This window comes from Charadrius vociferus, unplaced genomic scaffold, assembly GCF_000708025.1.
Source record: "Charadrius vociferus isolate BGI_N301 unplaced genomic scaffold, ASM70802v2 scaffold286, whole genome shotgun sequence".
Taxonomy (NCBI): Eukaryota; Metazoa; Chordata; class Aves; order Charadriiformes; family Charadriidae; genus Charadrius; species Charadrius vociferus.
In genome coordinates this window covers 549,694-558,879 of record NW_009648967.1, presented here as the reverse complement: position 1 = coordinate 558,879, position 9,186 = coordinate 549,694, and positions in this window count along the sequence as shown.

The window sequence follows — 9,186 nt, the reverse complement described above, 5'->3', positions numbered from 1 at the left end:
ACAATATTATTCGGAAACGGTTGCATCATCTTTGTCATCTTGAGACCATCTCACAGCCAAGTTAACAACATTTGTCTATGCATGTAGAAAATCCAAATCAGGAATAAACACACATTTGGACCCAGTCCAGAGATGATAGTCAGCCGGCATCGTACCATTAAGTGAGCCGAATTAGCACTCTCCCCCAAATATGCTGGAAACACATCACCCTGCTTCAGTGAGACAGATCCTGTTCACTGTTACACTAACGTGAAGCTGCAGCATTTCTTCTGATGAACACAGAGAGTGATATACAGCTGTAGGGTTGATCAGAAAACTGGCCAGAACTAGAGCTGACCAAGTAACTCAGAACACAACTGACTAAACGAGCACAGGACACTGTCCTGGGGAGTCTGTTGCATGTTGCTGGATTCTGCCACACTGCAAGTAAGAAGACGGAGGATTCAGTTCCTTTTACTTTTTATGGAATGCTTACCAAAAGTTGTCATTTCTTCTTCATTCTTTTAGTGCTGGCAGTGATTATATTTCCTTTGGTTTTGTTTACTTCATGGACTGACGGATGAAGTAAAAAGTGAACTCAGAGATACAGGATATAACAAAATCCATCTCTGTTGGCACATTCTAACTGATCACGTAAATCAGAGGGTAGAGCTCCTCTCTCTGATGGTACAAGGGTGGCTCTTCTGGTCAGAAGAAGGTCTCCAGAAAGCCCAGTCTTTTCTGTCTCTCAGGGACAGCCAGCAGGGATTGAACATTTTAAGCTGCTGTCTCTCAGGGTCATGCAGGCCTTGCCCAGAAAAAAAAAATAAATTGATGATTTTTAGTTTTACATGCTGGGTAGAGCTTAAAACTGTAACTTTTAAATGTCACAATCACATCCTGTGTGTATCTGTGAGCATGATTTTGTTGCATTCATGAGACTTTCATGAAAGGCTCAGGGAACTTAATGAGCTGGTATATCAGTGGTGGTGATAATCTATATACTATAGATACACTTCTTACACTGTGAATATTCAAGTTTAGGGCTACGACCCACAGAAGTGACAAAAAAAAATCCTTTCTTGCATTGCAGGAGACAGTTACATAGTAATGTACAGACCTCTCGCTGAGGAAACAATTCTTCAGATTACAAGAAGGTTAAAGATTTCCAACGTACAAACATCACTTTCAGAGTGGCTCTCCATAGGTATTATTTTCTTTTTAATTATTATTTTGGCAGTGTTTTTTTTTTTTTTTGGAACTGCTAACTATCACAAATATGCATTCTGTACAATAATCAGGTCCCTGCCTTATATTTATTTCATAGAATAATCTGTATTTTACAGCACTAAGAAAACCAGAGTAAATGCAAAAGGCCACAGAGAAGCGTCAGACTTTTAACAGGTATCTTGGCAAACGTTGTCACTTGCTTTGTTTGCTCTGTAATTGCTCAGTTGCTGAACCAAAATTTCAAAAATACAAATATTTGGCTCTGAATTATCCGACTGAGTAATCAACACAGAAGAGACAAAGGGGAAGTAAGGCTGACACAGAAGGGAAGAAAGAGTGGAGTGCTTACGGGTGCAGAAGAACTTGACATAATTTAGAACTACTGGTTTATATTTCTTCCAGAATGAGTGAAACTTTTCCGGGAGCAATCTAATTTCCTCGCAAACTCTGGAAGTTTAATTTCCTAACAGCAGAGAAAGGTGGCAAAAACTGTCTTTTGCATCACTCACAATATAAATCCAAACCAAAATCACTTTTATTTTAAAAAACAGTTAAGCCCCCTAGAAAATGTACTTTATTGTCAGTATCACATCATTTACAAAGTTGGGGCATTTAACAGCAAGGAAATTAATATTTAAGGAGATCGTAAATCACATATTACCCACATAGTAAAGTCGCACAGTATTCTTATCACTTATAAAAAAATGTCTATTTCAGCCTTAACTCTGACCAGGGGCTTAACTTTTCCAGCCTCGTTTTGGGAGTTATTTCTTTTTATTAATTCCTTCTTTCATTCTTTCCTTACCTTTTCTTTCTCCTGTGCCCTTCTCTGTTACTCTTTTTATATAACACAACATAACAGAATCAAAAGTCCATCTAAAAATGATCTGCAGTTTGGCAACTAAGAATTTAGCTAAACTTAAGACTCAGATGATGCTTTGTGGCTACAGATGTATTAATTTCACTTCTTAGTTATCATTTTTCTCCAGACACTATGGCTGAGACAACAAATGGACAGGTGACCACAACTGGACACATAGGAGGCTTATGTAAAATACACCAGTCCCATAACTTTCTGGGAGAAATGAGTTGTCTGAATTAGTGAGCAGCTAAACACATCCAGATCCCTGTTCTTCTCTCACAGGTTACTTCCTCCAGGGCTGGTGTACACATTGTTGTGCTGAAGACTCACCAGTGCTATAACTTCTGATTCAGAGTTACCATTAATCGCCACTGTAGGAGGACTCTGCACTTTGAACATGGACTACCAGATACAGAGCACGAGGCTATTATCTATCACGAAGATATGATACCTTAGCAAGGATCTCTCAGCAATGCTATAGTAGATACACATCATCATGGTCATTATCATTCATGAAAACTTTCAGCTATGATGTCCTCTGTTTTTCATGAAAAACAGGGGTGAGCACAGAGATTAACATCCCATGAGTAGGACATACAGAATAGATGTCTTAGGGAGAATGAAGGGGAGAAATGATGGGATGGACAAAGAGGGAAGACAAAAAACTTCCCAGAAACACAAAGATTAGCAGAGAAGGAAAGGCAGATAGAGTGCAGAAAGTTTAAAAAAAAAAAAAAAAAAGAAAAAATTATTTGAAGAAAAGGATATGAAGGAGAAAATTTGGGAAAGGAAAGAGCTCTCATCAATGGATTACTTTGTCCTTTGTAACAATTCAAAGAACACCAAAGAGGCTCTGGCAGAAACTGCCAGTGAACCTCTGCTCTTCAGCAGGCAGAGTGCAGAGGCATCTGCAGAGATGTGCGTTTTCTCTATCCACTGTAACAGAAACACCAGAATTGTCTCCTCAACGAATCCACACAGCAAAATGAGTTTCTGAGTCAAGAGATCAGTGTCATCCCCTTGGAAAAAAACCAAAAACAAAACCAAAAACACTATGCACTCACAGTATCTTTCTTTGTGGCTGGGCCATTCTTACTGTATGTCCGTGCTTCTGCCCTCCATCTCCTTTCAAACTTAAAATCTGCCAGACATAGATGAACCTTTTTCCATTTTTGTTTAAAACTGATAGACAAAAAATGGGAACTTCCATTTTTGCATGCTTGGCATTGGTTTAATTGCTATTACAACAGGGAAGAGCATATACAATTCCACCAGTGGTCACACTACGCTTCTGTTTGGTAAAACCCTTTGACTTCCTCACTATTCAGGAGCAAGAAAGTTTGTGAACGGTATGTTAGGAGAAAAAGATGTTCCACAACTGTGACCTTGAACTCCCTGAAGAGATAATTATTACAGAATTATAATAGAATTATTTCTTATTCAATCACAAAAAAAAAAATACAGGTTATATGTCCTAAAATACCTCCCTCCCCCAACTTCTTCCTTGCCTAGAACAGAGTGTTCAGAAACCTGCCATACTTCCTAAATGGTAGGTTGGTGTTCTTTCAGTCTCTTTCCCCGTCAATAAACTCACTACTTCCAGGTCATATCTTCTGTTAGACATAGGCTGTAGTAAAGAAGGGTTTTTTTCATTTCAAGGCCCAACAAATTGCCCTGAACAAGATCCATGCAAAGAAATGGCAGGCATACAATCCACAGGAGTTGTACTGGGAGCAGTGGAGAGCCCCAAGTTAAAAGGTACACTCTAAACCTACTATTTCTACATATTATTCAGTGGAAAAGGTGCTCAGATTAAAGACGTGACTTCTACTTCCTCACACAACAAGAAGAGAGCAAAGAAGATTAAGCATAATCACCCTATCACCATAAACCTAGTTTCTTAGGCGTGTACATGAATATCATGACAAGATTACGTCTCGTGGAAGCACCTGTACCAAGATAAAGGAACAAGAACTGAGAAGACAGTCCCACATCTAAAGAAGGTACCAAACATGGCTGTGAAGCAGCTGAACACCAACTCTCCTAGTGAAGGGTCTGCAATAGTCTCTGAGAGGGGTTTGGGTATAGGCGGAACTAGGCCAACTAGAGCTCATTAAATGAGGCTGGGCCATGCTGGAATATGTGGGATTATATTTTCTCTCTTCAGGTAAGGACTTTGGCTACTATTTTTTAATGATGTTTATAGTTTGAAAATTGGGTTGGAATCTCACTTGCCGCTGGACCACTCTTTTTAGCAAGAATATGCTCAGCCATATGCTAACAGCAACATGCTGGCCTAAGAAAATAACAGTGAAATAAACAGTGCTTTTGCATTTGATAGTTTCTATGATACTATAATAGGAAAGGAAAATCCTATAGCTACTTAGAGTATAGCTGAGTCACTTTTACAGAAAAGGGTAGCTATAATAATTCTGACTCAGGGGATGACTGAGAAACAAGTTAACTGGAATGTTAACTCAAGTGAACTTGGGTGAAAAAACCCAAACTCTTCCATGTGGATGAATTCACTCAGACGAAACATTTCAGATAAACGATCTTTCCACCATCATACCGAAGGGGTTCAAGATAATTTCCATAGCTAAAATGCATAGCCAAACACTAGAAATGTCATTTTGATGCTTACTTTCTGCTTGTCTTTGAGATTCTATAATTGAAACTTTACAATCCAATGACAAGTTGTAGAGGGAAAATGTGCAGTTGTTCTTCTGAGAAGAACTCAGGACTTAGTGTCACAGGATGCTGGGTCAGGCACTGAAGCCAGCTGAAAAGATTTCTGCTTCCACCATCATTTTCTCTCCATGCCTTAGCCATTCATCCTAGCTGTACGCTGTGGGTTGCCAGTAAAGTTAGTACAGCTATTTACGCTGTCAACTAGATCTCTGAAATAATCCCCCTCCAAAAAAGGGAAAAAAAGAAATATGAAGTGACCATTATTTTAATGACACAGTTTAGACTTCAGCCCAACCAAAGAGATGTGCCTGTACAAATGGGAAGATGGCACACAAGGGTGCTGGCATAGGCGTCTGTACAAGCAGAGCGAGGCTCTTCAGATAGTTTTGCAACTAACACCAGCATCTTTTCAAATTATACCTGTCAGTATGGTCAGAACTATGATGAGGTGGAAGCCAATCCTTCAAAAAAGACAATAAAGGTAATCAAAGAAGGAAAGGTAAGAGAAAGCACAGGGTGAACAGAATGGAAAAATATGCAGTGCATCCTCATTCACAAAACCAAAATGAAATACACACGGCAACTGCACAAGACTGTATCAGCCCAATTATCAGTGATCAGGGAAAGCCCAGACTCATGCCTGTTCCAAGGTTCCAGACCCAAATTTTTTTCTTCACTACCAACAGACAGGAAATAAAGGATCCTGCCCTTTATTTCCTTACGTAAATCACTGAACTTCTGCCATTAAATTGCTCAGAGGAAATCCAAGGCTTGGGCTGGAGCACACCCTGGGCAGAGGACTGCTCTGCCAAATCCCCGTCCCAATTTCTTTCTGTTCCTTTCTCCTGCCCCAGACTCTTTATCCCAATTGAGTACTTTCACTCGCCCTGTTTCTTGTCTTCTCTACATTCAGGGCAGAAGGCTTTTCTCCTCTGCATTGCCAGAAGGCTTATTAAAGACTGCTGTCAATTATTGTGCTCGCTCCCACAGTGACCAACAAGAAGTAGGAACAGCAATTGCTGCATAAAGTCATGCTTTATTGTGGACTGCACACAGGGTTAGGGATACAGACCCTATAGGCTACACACTCAGAACAGTGAGAGGCATGCCCCATGCGGGTGAGCCACCTTGAGGTATTGGCTGCTGAACGCAAAAAGGTGTCTAACGTACAGGTGAAAACTGTGATTCAAAATTTGGGCATACATAGGTGGCTTTTCGTGAGAACAGCAGTGTACTCAGAACAGGGATCACATCCTGTTTCAAAGCACAAGGAGGCAGGTATTTGCTAAGGAGAAAACTGCTAATATAATTGATCTTGTGCAAAACCAGTGTTTTATTAAAAACAAAACAAAACAAACACAACACAACACTATTCTTTTCAAAAGCAGTTGAAGTTAAGAGTAAATAAAATCAGAGGCAAGCCTGAAGCATGGAAAACTGCAGATAAAAGAACTGTGTACCAGCAAATTGGATCGTATGGTGGCTGGTGTCAAGTGACCTAGCTGCACTGTTTATAAAAAACAGTTATGGTTGAAACTAAGGAAATCTGAATACTCCTTTGGATTCCAAAACTATCCGTCTTTCTAAGGCAACCTCTAATGACTCCCTGACACAACCTCCATTCTTTGAAGAATTTTCTTCTCTTCCCTGAAGACTATTCTTTTATCTACTGTGCTCCAGACTCTCCCACTCCAAAAGCTGATGAACATGTACCACCAGTTCCTTCTGAAAACGTTATCTGTTCCGGAAGGTCTTCAGGGGCCAGCACGTCTGCTTGCAGGACTTCTTCCTGGAGGACTTTGGGCTGCCACTTCCTTTGAATAGATATGCCCTCTGTGGTTTCCTCCTTAATTATGACCCCGGGGTGCCTAACACATCTCTGGAGCACTGATCTGCGAAACTCACATGGAAAAGTGCTGGAAAGTTGAAATGAAACTCAGTACAGTAGAGAGGCTGCCAGAGCTAGTGAGCCAGAAGGATACTCAGGCTGAGAAAGGACTAGAAAGGAAAGAATAATTTCAGGGATAGATAGGCAAAATTGTGAGAAGAGAAACAATTAGACCCAATGGGAGGAAAGTAAGAACAGAGACTGAGATCAGATCCTGGATCACAATCATTTGGAACTAAAAACAGAAAAGAGACTCAGGGATTAATATCAGTAAGCAAAGGACAAGACAGAGACACATGGAAACTTGCATTTTGAGCCATCAGCCAGATACTGATTTTGATCATAGCAGAGGGGTAAGAATGTGTGTGTGTGTAGGAAAGAAATAAAAGGCACAGGTTGTGACAATAGCGATGAAAAGGACCAGTTTAGTGCCCTTGCTCAGAGGAGAAAAAACTTTTCCCAGAGCGTGCTGTGTACAGACAAGCTCTCTGGCCCTCAACAGAGTACAGAAGCAAACTCAGCTACTAGCTGCAAGCAGTCCACATACAGCAGATACACTGAGTAAAACTACATGAAAGCTGGCAGTCCCCTCAAGTGGTACCTCCACTCACCTGGTGCCCAGTGTACTTACCTCCTAGCTGTATCAGAAAGAAACAGCTTAAATTAGAACATGGCACTGGTTAGGAATGCAGTTCTGGCCTTTTTTTTTTTTTTTTTTTTTGGGGGGTGGGGAGTGCAGTTCCCCCTAAGGTTGTGGCTGTGATGGGGTACTCAGCAAAGCTTTGCAGTTTGGGGTTCACACTGAAATAGGTTCAAATGCTCCACATTATGACCAATGTCCAAACACGCCCACACTAGCTGTGATTGCCATCTGCCTCAGCGGCCTCAGCAAATAGGACTCTATAATCATAGAAAAAATGCCTCTGGGGACTATGTCCCACCTTTTTCAGAGACTGTTTTTAGGTATAGTAGAACTTGCACAACATTTTTGTTAGGCTATGTGACGCAACGCAGCATTAGGAAAAGATACTTGGGGACAATGATGAATTTATCAAGTCTACCGATTCCTAGAGGTTTTGGTGCTCTGTCAAAGCCAAGTTGGAAGTAGATACATGACAGCGCAGCTTTATTTTTTGCTTGCAGTTTGTGCCTTTTGTGCCAGAACCTCCCTCCCCCCCCTTCTACAGCAGGAAATAAGGCACTCAGAACAACAGTAAAATTCACTGAGAAGAGATCAGAAAATAGATTTTTAATTTATCCTTTTCAGAAAAACAAACTGAGACTGCACAAGGTTCAGGTTTTGTGACCCATTGATTGCTATGTACTTCAGTAAGGTGGCCATTCATGATTAACCATACTTTAAGCACTCCAGATATAGGAAGAGAGCTGACTTGTGTAATTAACATTGAACCAATCAATAAGGAGGGCTAATTGCTAGAGGAGATTTAATGTCATATTCAATGAACGTGTATTTACGAATATTAGCTGTGAGATGTAACTGTCTGGGCCCAACACTGCTCCCGCTGAACCTGATGAGAGTGTTGATTGTGGTTTCAGTAGAAGACTGATTTGCTAAACAGCAAGCCATCATCTGTGAAACCCCAGGGAAGGCGGGGGTCTTGAATCTACAAACAGGAGTAAACAGTGTGTTGTAATACACTGAGCAAATGATAATGCAAACTACGGGAAAAAACACTAACAGGGAAAATCTAATCACTGGCAAATAAATTTTTGGAGACAGAACAAACAGGGAGGTAGATGATGGATTTCCCCCTTTTCTCCCCTTTAAAAACAATCAGAGGATGTGGCAAGATGTTAGTCATTAACATAATACTGATGTTTAGGGGAAAAATAAATGAACTTAAGGCAGAGAATGGTTTAAAGTGGAACATGTGGGTTTGGCTGTCTGCATTTTACTATCTCTACTTTACTAGTAAAACACGAGTTTTAAAGGTAGAAGCACAGATCTTGGGGGAGGTGAGAAGGAACTCTGTTACCGTATGCCTGTGTGTGTTTTAACTTCTTCATGTCCCCGTGAAAAAGACAACAATGGCTGCTTGACTTTGTAGGACACCTTAGGTTCCTCAGAGAAAAAACCCCACAACATTTACATTAGTATGTTACAATAGTACTTCACAACCTGTAATGGATCCTCACAGTAGGTCTGTTGGACTGAATTTTATATACGCTTATTCTAACTTCCAGATAAAAGGAAGTACATCTCCAGGTTGCCCAAAGCCATTTGGGTGGCCCAGTAAGCGACAGTCTGGGCTTGGGTGGACACGAATGAGTTTCCTCCCACCCGACCCATGCGCCTCCAGTTGCTGGTGCCATTTGGGCCACCACCTGATCTGGATCAGCTGCATCTTTTCCAGGCCTGCACATGCTCCGCTGCTGGAAGCACTTCCCAGCGAGGCGGCAGGAGCTGCTGCACAGGGATGGGAACGAGGGAGCTCGGGGGAGGCCACACTCCTCGTCAGGACCACCCCTCCTCTGGTGAAGCAGCAGCCACCCGCTTTGGTGACCAAGAACGGAC